Below are 14300 nucleotides of genomic sequence, written 5' to 3' on the forward strand. Positions count from 1 at the left end.
TAGTAATTATAACTTTGAAAGTAAACAGGATGTTTATAGAAGCTCTCTTTGTGGTGGCAAAGAACTGGAAATTGCAGGGATGCCCATCAACTGGGAAATGATTGAACAAGTTGTAGTATATGGTTTGGTTGTGATTTGAAAAAAATAATTATTAATAATGGATTTCTAGGAGAAACACAAACATTAGTTTTAACTGCTCTCTGTCTCTCACATCAGGAAGCCCTACCTGAGATGATCACAGATGAACAAAAGGAATACGGATTGATTCTTCTGATTAGCTAGGGGAAGACACACCTAGAGCAGGAATTTAACCTCTCTAAGACCACCCCTCAGGTCATGTTAATCAATGGAACTAAATGATGTTATAACCAATTAACTTAGATCTATATATGGTGACCCACCTCTATCTAAGGAGAATAAAATCCCTGGGCACATCAGGGTCACTCTCTTGGCTCTCTTTTACTCTCTACATACTCTCTCCTCTCTTTCTCACTGCCCGCCCTCTGCTCAACACACTGGGTATGTAATTGTTTAGGCCTGTAAGTCTGTGGCTAGTGGAGAAGTCAGGGAGACACACAGTCAATACTTTAATAATGTGTTATATTAATTAATAATAAATTATTACTGTCAAAACTGGTACAATAGCCATTATTATATAAATAGTAATTAATAGAGCAACAACAATAATCTTAGTACACCCAACCTAGTCCTCAAAGAATTTAAATAATACATAATGGAATACTACTGTGCTATAAGAAATGATGAGCTCAACCATCATTAGAAAGGCATGGAAAGACTTGCATGATATGAAGAAGAGTGAAACAAACAGAACCAAGAGAACATTGTATACAGCAACAGCAATTTTCTTCTAAGAATGATTTAGCAACTAAGTCATTTTGACTATTATAAATACCCAAATTAAAAACAAAGGACCTATGGAGAAAGACACTATCTGCATCCAGAAAGATAACTGATACATAGAAGTACATATAGAATAAGTTTATATATATATATATATATATATATATATATATATATATACACATATATATATACATATATATATATATATATATAGTGTGTGTGTTTATACACACATCTATTTGTGTCTAATGGTAGCCATCTTTAGAGTGTGGGGAAGGAAGAAAAAAATAAATTTATATGACAACTCATATATTTGGAAGGAATAGCAAATTGTATGTGATAGATTTACAGTTTCATACAGAATCATATTTTTATTGTACTATGTTATAGAAATGCTTATTTTCTTCTGTGAATTGAAATTAAAATATATTTTTTTAAAAGTCAACAATGGTTTGTATATGAGGGCTGAGTGACTGTAGGGAGTTGAGAATTATATCAAGGTTGCTTCATCTGCATGACTGGGTGTCTAAGGTACCTTCTAAATTAACTTAGGAGCAGGCATCCGTGCCAGTCTCTCATCATCTTGTTTTCTGATGTCACAGTTCCCTCTTCCAAAGAGATGGGGAAATTAGTGTAGTAGAAGGACCTCTGGACTGAGAACCAGGCAGCCTATAGTCTACTCCCACTTCTACAATTGGCCACTTGTATGACTTTGACCAATTTCCTTACTCTTTCAGGGCCTTTGTTTTCTCCTCTATAACATAAATATGGAGTACTGTGCAAGTGTAAAAAAACAAGCAATTTGTACAAGTGAATTCAAAGTCACAGGACCTGAGTTCCTTGTTCCCTGGTTTCTTCATTTTTATAGATAAAGGCAGGATGTTGGGCTAGATGAAAGGTGTCAAACATGCAGCTCTGCTGGGCACATCACTGCCATTCCCAAGGAAGCCTGAACCAGGTTAAAATATGAGTGGGAAATATTTAACAAAATAAATAAAAATACGATTGAACATAGATAATGTTAATATGTGGTCTTCTAAATCAATAAGCACCACCAGGGATCCCTATATTGGCTTAATGGCCTTGTTTCTGTTTGAGTTTGGATTAAATCTCTAAGGTCTCTTCTAGCCCTAATAAGCCTATGATCCCATAAAGGATATGGAATAAGGTCTATTATAGCTCTCATATTCTTATGATGTCATAATGTCTACTATGCAAAAAGAGAATTGCAAATTGCTGTTTCACCACATCTTTTCTGCGACAATAAGAGAGCACAACTTTTAGTTTTCAGGTTGAGTATGACAGAAGAAATAAAGAAAAATGGAATTACCTCATACCTATTTCTTTTAAGCTGAGGGGTTCCAGTTACATTCCACAAGGAAATCAAAAAGGCAACTAGGGACCGCATCAATTACAGCCCAGGGTTTTCTAAAGGAAAGTGTATAACTGATTTCAGAAGATAAGGGACGAAGTGCATTTACCTGAAAATGAGGCCAGGCTTCACTGACGAGACTAGAGATAATGAGGAAGGCATTCTTTGGTTTGGTGGGGAAATCATGATTCTGAATCATCAATCAGGACAGTTTTATCTGATTGTTAAGTTTTCAAGAAAAGTGTACTTGAATTTTCCAGGGAACATTTAAGAGGGCCAGCCAGTCCAAAAAAAAAAAAAAAAAAGGCAGGATGAGGAAGGAGGAAGATGGTTAAATCACATTTGGACTTGGAAAAAGTTCTACTGCCTCACACATAGTAGGTATTTAATAAATATTTATTGAATTAATGAGGATGATGCAGGGCTTAAATATTAGATTTTGATGTTATAACATTTAACTAAATTAATTTTTGAGGAATACAATGAACTATGGTTAATATGATGATAAAGAAGAAGGGAATTTCTCATTTAAAATGAAAGGTAAGTTTAACCTCTAAGGAATTATCAGTTCAATATATTAACATGCAGGAGAATAATAAGTAGTGATATGAGGTGAGAGGAGTGTTATTCCAAGGGAAACTTTTTTTCAGAATTAATGAATTAAAGGGTTCCTTTAGTCAGTTAATTGGAAATAAGCACTTAGTAAGAAGCAAGGCAAGGCAACAAGCATAGATTAAGTGTATTTACTCTGTGCCTAGAACAATGTTAAATTCAAGATAAAAATTCAAGTGTAATGTGGCTGTCTCTCAAATGTAGAAAGGAACATTTGTGTGTGGCTTGCCAGAAGGTAAAAAGTATACATCTCTACTGTTTCTTCCCCTCACAAGGGACTCTTTAAGGGAAGGTAAGCAGGAGGTTGGAACCAGAGACTGGTCACTGTGTTCACTTCAAAGAAAGAGGGGCTACTAGGGTAGAATTATAATCATCTGCTCCCTTAACTATTGTTAATTAAGTGACTTTAAATCACTTTAGTGGGGAAGTGACTTTAAGATTCAAGCTGAATTCCTGATCTCTATTCATGAATGGGGAAAAGGGAATTTTGAGCTGCAAACCCAAGGCATGACTCCATTCCCACCAAATATCAGTTCTACAATGAAGACATATAGCAAATAGCAAAGAAACTCATTTATCCAAGTCAAAAGCAAAACAGAAATCAGAGAAAGTATACAGAGAAGAATAAATACCGGCAGTGCAGATTGAATGAACTCTCCCACTAAGAGTGAGGTAGCTCAAGAAAGAGAGAAAGTTCCAGATCTCATCCAAGGGAAAATTTCCCCAAAGTCTTTAGTGTATCAAACTGAGGATAGCAACATGATAGAGACTGCCAGAACCCTTCCTGTTGTCTGCTTCTTTTCAGTCTTTCTTGTCCTTCAATGATTTAAAGAGATGTTGTCATTAAAGATCTCTCTTGAAGCTAGAATCCCAGATCTCCTGTCACTCTCACCAATTCCACCACACCCCAAATGTAGTCATAGGGCATTGATCTCCACCAATGGGCTTTGGGGTTTGAGTTACACAAACAAAAAGAAAAACAGTCTCTGCTCTAAAGGAAAATTCTGATGAGGGAAAAAATGCAGAAAAGGAGGGGGCGAAAGTACTCACATTGGGACACAGTAACATAGATAGTTCAGAAAGTCACAAAGAACCTGGAAGAATTTGAATGATGGCCTTCCTTGGCTACTCTACAAAGTGGAGTCCCCAGGAGTAAGTCACCAAGGGTAGAAAAATGTTCTAGATGACTGTATATGAATGACTGTATCTTATTCATGTTTGAATTCTTCCATAGAGCCTATCACAGAATCTTTAGACATCCCAGTTGGACTAGAAGTCACCTAGTCAATTAACAAGCATTTATTAAGCACTTACTATGTGCTAGGTATTATGCTAGTCCAACTCCTGCCTGAACAAAAATCTCTTTACAATACATTTCACAGTGATCATCCAGGCCTTACCTGAAGACTCCTATTAAGAGACAACCTACTAATTCTGATTTCCCATTTCCTTTTTGTATAGCTCTAAAAGTTAGGAAGTTTTCCTTTATATCCAACTTAAGTCTATACCTCTTCAACTTCCACCCCTTGCTCCTAGCTTTTGACTCTAGGATTCAAATGTACAAACTTAAGCCTTCTTCTATGTGATAACCCTTCAAATACTACAAGACAGCTAAGGTACTCCCAAGTCTTTTCTTTTTCAAGTTAAATACCTCTGTTTCCTTTCACTGTTCCTTTTTTCTGCCATTAAAGTCTTAAATCAATGAATCTAAATATTTTTACATTTATTTATGCCTTTTGTTTAAACATAATTGTGCCTATGCCCTTCCTCTCCTTTACACCCCTTCTTTCCCCAGTTCACAGGCTCACTGGACTTGACTTCCCCCTACACTGATGTGTATTTTAAACCTGTAGTTTGGAGCAACCACAGCCCAAAGCTCTTGGTACCAGGCCAAATTTCATGATGTTCCTTTCTTTCTCTGAGTGAACTGGTGTTCAGCACTTATTTTCCGATTTTGCATTAGCAAGAGTACTTGCTTGTTCTTTCTCCTCATTTTTAGCTTGTAATGTGACCAGAGAGGTGATAGGCCAATTCAAAAGCCCTTTCGTAAGGGTTTGAGGGGGATGATCCTCTTTAGAAGACCTGTTTCAGTAAGTGCTTCTTCTATGGGCATTTGCCTGTTTCTTTAATTTTCACTCTCTATTGAATCTGGAGGGGAACAATAAGGCATAGTCCCTTAGCACTTAACTTTCAATCTCCCACCTACCCTCTTTTGCACTCTCACGAAGGGAACAAATGGCTTTTTTTCTTAGACTTCTCTTTGTTACCATTTTTCTCCAGGCAAAATTTTATGGGACTTGGATGATTTTGTGGAATTTGAACATCTTCTTAGTGCTAAAGTTTCCTTGGAATTATGCTATTTTGGCTAGGACGTTTTTTTTTTATTGCAAGTATTTGTTGAAGGGATAGTGTGGCATCTTAAACAAATATCTGCTAAATTAATAAACCTCATAAATTACAAAATCCCTGAGCACCAACTGCTGAAATACAATCACTCTCTGACCTGAACCTATTAAATGAATAAGTCTGCTGTGCATAATTTATACTAGTGATATGAATGAAAAATAGCTCCTTTAGAAGGAATATAAAATAACAAAATATTCTCGGTGTCGAAGCAGAATTGTTATTTACTGAGAGTTTTATTTCCTTTGATATTGGTTTATGGCTCATCTAATAATTTTAAGTTTTATTAGTCTTTTGCTTTCAATTGTTCAATGATCTATGATCTAGTAATTATTAGATGTTTCTGTATTGACTGGAATATGAGTGATGTGCAAAAAAAATATTTAGCATCTTAACAGCCTACATAGGGATAGGAACTAGACCTGTGATTTCACTGGCATAAGGAACTACCTCATGAGAAAATAATGTCTACCAAGACAGGTCAGCATCTTCTCTGTAACACATAGTCTCAGAATGTTGCCTAGAGCACTGAGAGGTTAAACAACTTGCCTTGGGTCACACAGCCAAAATATATCTGAGGCAATACTTTAACCCAGCGTCCTTCATGTAAGTCAATCAACAAGCATTTATTAGATGCCTACTCTGTGCCAGTCTCTGTACTAAAAGCATTGAGGATACAAATAAAACCTAAATACAGTCCCAGCTCACAGTCTAATGGGGGAGACAATATAAAATCAACTATATATAAATGAGTTCCATGTATGATATGAATTGAAGATAATCTCATAGGGAAGTATCAATGAAAGTCCTACCTTCAGGTAATCTTTGCCAACTCCCGCTTAATGCTAGTGCCTTTCCTCTCAGATAATCTCATGTATGTATATATGTGTGCATGTGTATGCATGCGTGTATGCATGCATATATATGTATATATATACATATGTATGTATGTATAATCTTGTTTGTATGCCATTGCTTGCATGTTGTCTCCCACTGCATTGTGAACTCCTTGAGACAAGGGATGTTTATTGCCTTTCTATATATTCCAAGTGCTTAGCATTGCCTGGAACATAGTAAGCACTTAATAATTGCTTGTTGATATAACTTGACTTCCTGACACCAAGCTCAGTTCTATATCCACTATACCACACTGTTTCTTAATATAATACATATAATTATGTATGTGGGTATACTCTTTTTTTTTTTTTTAGTGAGGCAATTGGGGGTTAAGTGACTTGCCCAGGGTCACACAGCTAGTAAGTGTTAAGTGTCTGAGGCCAGATTTGAACTCAGGTCCTCCTGAATCCAGGGCCAGTGCTGTATCCATTGCGCCACCTAGCTGCCAACATGTGTGTATACTCTTACATAAATACTCTAAATGCTACCTTATAAATACCAGGAGAACAATACCAACTTTATTGATTTTGTTGTTGTTGTTGTTCAATCATTTTCAGTCATATCTGAGTCTACATTACCCCATTTGGGGTTTTCTCAACAAAGAGTAGTTTGCCATTTCCTTCTCTAGCTCATTTTACAGATGAAGAAACTGAGGTAAACAGGCTTGAGTGACTTTTCCAAGGGTCACACAGCTAGTAAGTGTCAGTCCAGTCATGAAATGAAGATGTCTTCCTGATTCCAGCTTTGGTTCTCTATCTACTGCACCCTGACCACTGTGCTTCCTAGCTGCCCAACTTTATTGATAATCTTATCTAAAAATCAAAGTGCTCTAAGACATCATGATGATAAGAATTTTAGAGGACATGTAATCCAAAAGGACCTTAGAGGTCATATAATCCGGGACCATAATTTCATAGTTGAGGAAACCCAAGTATGGCAGGTTAAGTGATTCAATCAAGGTTGCACAGCTGCTTACTATCAGAGGTATTCCTAGAACCTCCCTCTTCTGAATTGTAGCTGAGTGCTTCCAACATTCCACTCTCATGTTAGCCTAATACTTGGACACTTAGAATACTGTTAGGTATCCTAGATACAGCAGAGCAGTGTTTCAAATAGAAATAAGATCCAGTAACACTTATGCAGAACTCTTTGACTCCTTGACTTAGGAAACTGTGTTTAAACATTATTATCTATGATCTATTGTATTTTTGTTAAATATTTCCTAATTACATTTGCATCTGGTTCTAGCCAAAGTAAGGAGTGTTGTGGGCCTCACGTTTGACCCCTCTGCACTAGACTGTGAATGTAATCTAGCCACATGGAAGCTCACCTCAGCAAAGCTCGGCTCAGTGGGCAGCTAGAAGACACTGCTGCAACTTGACACAGCTGAGACTGGGGCAGCTGAGAGCAGTAAGAAACTTGCAACAGTGAACCCTGCACCCCAGGAGCAGACTTCAACTTTATAAGTTTAAAAATAGCCTACAGGGGCAGCTAGATGGCGCAGTGGTTAAAGCACCGGCCCTGGATTCAGGAGTGCCTGAGTTCAAATCCGGCCTCAGACACTTGACACTTACTAGCTGTGTGACTCTGGGCAAGTCACTTAACCCCCATTGCCTAAAAAAAAAAAAAAAAATAGCCTACAACAACATGAACAAGAAACACAAAAGGACCCTTATCATTGACAACTTCTGTGGTGAAAAGGAAAACACAAACTCAAACTCAGGTGAGTTGGTCAAAATGTCTACAAGTGAAGACTCAATTGGGAAGATGATCTTGTCTCAAGATGAAAAAGCCTTCTTTGAAGAGCTCAAAAACGTTTTTAAAAAACAAATAAAAGAGGCGGAAGAAAAAATGGAGAAAGAAATGAGAGAAATGAGAGTTACACTGCAAAAAGAAGCACAAAAATTGACTGGGAAAACAATTCCTTAAAAAATACAATTGGCCAAATGAGAGAAAAAATGGCCAAATGGGAGAAAGAAATTGGCCAAATGGAAAAAGAAGTACAAAAGCTTACTAATCACAATAAGGCCTTAAAAATTAAAATTGAGCAGATGGAAGCTGATAACTCCATGAGACACCAAGAATCTGCCAAGCAGAATTAAAAAACTGAAAAAACTGGAAGAAAATGTGAAATACCTCATTAGAAAAACAACTGACCTGGAAAATAGATCCAGGAAAGATTATCTGGGAATTATTGGACTACCTGAATGCCATGATCAAGAAAAGAGTCTAGAAACCATATTCCAGGAAATTATCAAGGAGAATTGCCCGGAAATTGTAGAATCAGAGGATAAAATCATCATTGAAAGAATCCACCAAACACCTCCTGAAAGAGACCCCAAAAGAAACACTTCAAGGAATATTGTAGCCAAACTCCAGAATTATCAGGTGAAGGAGAAAATACTCCAAGCAGCCATAAAGAAACCATTTAGATATCATGGAGCCACATTCAGTATTGCACAGTATTACAGAACATTTAAGTATCGCAGGGCTTGGAATATGATATTCAGGAAGACAAAGGAGCTTGGATTACAACCCATGATCAACTACCCAGCAAAACTGACCATTCTCTTTCAGAGGAAAATATGGACATTCAATGAATTAGGGGATTTCCAAGGCTTCCTGAGAAAAAGACCAGAACTGAACACAAAATTCGATCTCCAAATACAATACTCTAGAAAAATAGAAAGAGGTAAACAAGGGCGGGGGGAGAAGGTTGTTCAATGATGTAAACTCCTTGCATCCCTTTGAGGGAGGATAATATTTTTAACTCTTGGGATCTGTATCTCTGTTAAGGTATTGTTATTAAATCAACTTTGATGTGATGATATAAAGAAACTTAAGGGGCAGAATAAAAGAAGATTAGGGGAGGAGAGGAAAGGGGTAGTGGAATGGGGTTAATTATATCATATGAAGAGGCACAAAATGAACTCATTACAATAGAAGGAAAGAAGGAAGGGTTGGGCATTGTTGCAACCTTACTCTCATCAGATTTGGTTCAGGGAGGGAATAAAATACACTCCCATTTGTATAAAGAAACTTAGCTTACTCTTTAAGGAAACAAAATGGGAAGGAGAAAAAGGCTGGTATTGATAAAAGGGAGGGCACAAGTGGAGGAAAAAGGGGCAAGAAAAAGGAGGGCAGCTGATAAAAGGGAGCATAGATTGAGGGAGGCAATGGTCAGAAGCAAAACACTGGTCAAGTGGAATAGGGTGAAAGAAGGGGGAAAGTAGCACAAAGAGGAAAAGGAGATGGAGGAAAATAAACAGTTAATAATTTTAAGTGTGAATGTGAATGGGATGAACTCTCCCATAAAATAGAAGTAAACAGCAGAGTGGATTAAAAATCAGAATCCTACAATATGTTGTTTACAAGAAACACATTTGAAGCAGAGAGATACACACATAATAAAGGTAAAAGGTTGGAGCAAAATATATTATGCTTCAACTGACATCAAAAAAAGCAGGGGTAGCAATCTTTATCTCAGACAAAGCAAAAGCAAAAATAGATCTAATTAAAAGAGATAAGGAAGGAAACTACATCTTAGTAAAAGGTACTATAGATAATGAAGTACTAAACATGTATGCACCAGGTGGCATTGCTTACAGATTCTTAGGGGAGAAGTTAAATGAGTTATAAGAGGAAATAGACAGCAAAACTATACTAGTGGGGGATCTGAATCTTCTCCTCTCTGAATTAGATAAATCTAACTGCAATATAAATAAGAAAGAAGTCAAAGAGGTGAATTGAATATTAGAAAAGTTAGATATGATAGACATCTGGAAAAAAACTGAATGAGGATAGAAAGGAATATATCTTTTTCTCAGCAATACATGGCACATACTCAAAAACTGACCATGTATTAGGGCACAAAATCCTCATAGTCAAATGTAGAAAGGCAGAAATAGTAAAGGCATCCTTCTCAGATCATGATGCAATAAAAATTACACGTAATAAAGAATCATGGAAAGGTAGACTAAAAATTAATTGGAAACTAAACAATCTCATCCTAAAGAACGAGTGGATCAAACAACAAATCATAGAAATAATCAATAACTTCATCCAAGAGAATGACAATAATGAGACAACATACCAAAACCTATGGGATGTAGCCAAAACAGAGCTTAGGGGAAATTTGATATCTCTAAATGCTTACATGAATAAAAAAGAGAAAGAGGACATCAATGAATTGAGTATGCAACTAAAAAAGCTAGAAAAAGAACAAATTAAAAATCCCCAACTAAATACTAAATTAGAAATCCCAAAAATCAAAGGAGAAATTAATAAAATTTAAATAAAGAAAGCTATAGAATTAATCAATAAAACTAAGGGCTGGTTCTATGAAAAAAAACCAAAAAATATATAAGCCTTTGGTTAATTTGATTAAAAAAGAAAGAATAAAACCAAATTACCAGTATCAAAAATGAAAGGGGTGATTTCACCACCAATGAATTGGAAATTAAAGCAATAATTAGGAGCTATTTTGCTCAACTCTATGCCAATAAATTTGACAATCTAAATGAAATGGATGAATATTTCCAAAAGTACAAATTGCTCAAGTTAACTGAAGAGGAAATAAAATCCTTAAATAGGCCCATTTCAGAAAAAGAAATTGAACAAGTCAACAATGAATTCCCTAAGAAAAAATCTCCAGGGCCAGAAGGCTTTACAAGTGAATTCTACCAAATATTTAAAGAACAATTAATTCCAATACTATACAAACTATTTGGAAAAATAGGTGAAGAAGTTCTACCAAACTTCTTTTATGACGCAAATATGGTGTTGATACCAAAACCAGGCAGAGCCAAAAACAGAGGGAAAAAATTACAGACCAATTTCCCTAATGAATATCAATGCAAAAATCTTAAATAAAATACTAGCAAAGAGATTACAGCAAGTGATCACCAGGATAATACACTATGACCAGGTGGAATTTATACCAGGAATGCAAGGCTGGTTCAACATTAGAAAAACTACTGATATAATCAACCACATCAATAACAAAGCTAACCAAAATCATATGATTATCTCAATAGATGCAGAGAAAGCATTTGACAAAATACAACATTCATTCCTATTAAAAACACTAGAAATCATAGGAATAGGTGGAGCTTTCCTTAAAATGATAAGCAGTATCTACCTAAAACCATACACAGACATTATATGTAACAGGGATAAGATAGAGGTATTCCAAATAAGATCAGGAGTGAAACAGGGATGTCCACTATCACCTCTATTATTTAATATTGCATTAGAAATGTTAGCTATAGCAAGAAGAGGAAAAAAGGAATTAAAGGAATTAGAATAGGCAAAGAGGAAACAAAACTTTCACTCTTTGCAGATGATATGATGGTATACTTAGAAAATCCTAAAGAATCAACTAAAGAATTGCTTGAAACAATTAACTTTAGCAAAGTTGCAGGATATAAAATAAACCCACATAAATAATCAGCATTTCTATACATGACCAACAAAGCTCAGCAGCAAGAGAAATTTCATTTAAAGTAATGGTAGACAATATAAAATACTTTGGAGTCTACCTGCCAAGACAAACCCAGGAACTCTATGAACACAATTACAAAACACTTTTCACACAAATAACATCAGATCTATGTAATTGTAAAAATATCAATTGCTCATGGATAGGCTGAGCTAATATAATAAAAATGACAATTCCACCTAAATTAATTTACTTATTCCATGCCATATCAATCAGACTACCACAACATTATTTTATAGAGCTAGAAAAAATAATAACAAAATTCATCTGGAAAAACAAAAAGTCAAGAACATCAAGGGAATTAATGAAAAACAATACACAGGAAGATGGGCTAGCTGTACCAAATTGAAGCTATACTGTAAAGCAGCAGTCATCAAAACTATGTGGTACTGGCTAAGAAATAGAGTGGAGGATCAATGGAATAGGTTAGCCACAGAAGACAGTTGTAAATGACTATAGTAATCTACTATTTCATAAACCCAAAGACTCCAGTTTCTGGGATAGGAACTCAGTATTTGACAAAAACTGCTGAGAAAACTGGAAGATAGTATGGCAGAATCTAGGAATATACCAACATCTTACACATTATACAAAAATAAGGTCAAAATGGGTTCAAGATTTAGACATAAAGGGTGATACCATAGATAAATTAGGAGAGGAAGGAATAGTTTACCTCTCAGATCTATGGAGAGGAAAACAATTTATGTCCAAGCAAGAAATAGAGAATATTATGAAAAGCAAGATGGAAGACTTTTATTACATTAAATTAAAAAGCTTTTGTACAAGCAGAAGCAATGCAGCCAAAATTAGAAGACAGGCAGAAAACTGGGAAACCATTTTTACAGCCAGCATTTCTGATAAAGGCCTTATTTCTAAAATATATCAGGAACTAAATCAAATTTATAAGACTCCAAGTCATTTCACAATTGAGAAATGGTCAAAGGATATAAACCGGCAGTTTTCTGATGAAGAAGTCAAAGCTATCTATTGCCATATGAAAAAATGTTCTAAATCAGATCTATTGATCAAAGAAATGCAAATTAAAACAACTTTGAGGTACTACCTCATACCTATCAGATTGGCTAGTATGACAAAAAAAAAAAGGAAATAATAAATGTTGGAGAAGCTGTGGGAAAATTGGAACACTAATGCATTGTTGGTGGAGCTGTGAAGTGATCCAATCATTCTGGAGAGCAATTTGGAACTATGCCCAAAGGTCTATGGGACTGTTCATACCCTTTGATCCAGTGGTACCACTGTAGGTCTGTATCCCAAAGAAACCAATGTACAAAAATATTTATAGCAGCTCTCTTTGTGGTGGCAAAGAATTGGAAATCAAGGGAATACCCATCAATGGGGAATGGCTAAACAAATTGTGTTATATGAATGTAATGGAATACTATTGTGCTGTAAGAAACAATGATCAGGAGGAGTTCAGAGAAACCTGGAAGGACTTACATGAACTGATGCTGACTGAGAGGAGCAGAACCAGGAGAACATTGTACACAATAACAGCAACACTGTGTGATGAACAACGGGGATAGACTTGGCTTTTCTCAGCAGTGCAACAATCCAAAACATTTTCAAAGAACTTGTGATAGAAAATATTCTCAACATCCAGAAAAAAGAACTTCGAATTATGAATGCAGATTGAGTCATACTGTTGCTACTTTTGGACTGTTTTTTTTTCTTCTTGTTTGAGGTTTTCCTTTGTGCTCTGATTCTTCTGATGTTTCATGTGACTGTACATATACAACCTATATCAGACTGCTTTCTATCTTGGGGAGGAAGGAGGGAAGGGAGGGGGGAGGAGAAAAGAAAAACTTGGAACTAAAAATCCACTGTAAACAAATGTTGAAAACTATCCTTATATGTAATATGTAACTGGAAAATAATAAAATAATTTTTTAAAAAGAGTACAGGTAGTAAGATGGAGAACATATTTCCTTAACACTGTAAAAGAGAGCTATTGTAAGAATGATTGCCTGGGTTGAAGTTCATATAATTATCAGCTCAAAGATGCCTTTGGGGTTTTTGATAACAAACTGTCTCCCATTTGTGGAGCCATATGACAGAAAGTATTTTACCTCAAGGAGATAATAATAATAATAGTAACAACACTTCAAGGTTTGCAAAGCACTTTACATATATTATTTCATTAGGTTCTCACAACAACCATATGTGATAGGTGCTATTATTATCCCCATTTTACAGATGAGGACACTGAGGTGGAAAGAGATTAAGCGATTTGCCCAGGGTCATACAGATAGTAAATGTATAAGGTGGGATTTACAATAGTCCTTCCTAAATCCAGGTCCATCATTATTCACCATTCAGAGCCTTTTGTCTTGACATAGATTCAAAACAGAAGCAAGGTATCATTCCACTAATAATAGCATTTCAATGAAATATGGGTAAAGCAAGGGCTTTCATATAATCTGTGACAGCTAATAGTAAAGATTTTCGTCAAGGGATTTCCCTAGAGAATTTTTTAGGTCTCTTTCAGCCCTAAGGTTGTTTAGCCTAAACAAGAGAAAGCTTTGGAAGAACATGATGAAGAGGTAGTGTTCTATGGTGAGGGAAGAATTGTACCTAGACCTGGGAAAAACTCCCTTTTGACATTTACTAACTCGGGAAGATGAACGAGTTGTA

Source organism: Dromiciops gliroides, chromosome 2, assembly GCF_019393635.1.
Source record: "Dromiciops gliroides isolate mDroGli1 chromosome 2, mDroGli1.pri, whole genome shotgun sequence".
NCBI classification, from domain to species: Eukaryota; Metazoa; Chordata; class Mammalia; order Microbiotheria; family Microbiotheriidae; genus Dromiciops; species Dromiciops gliroides.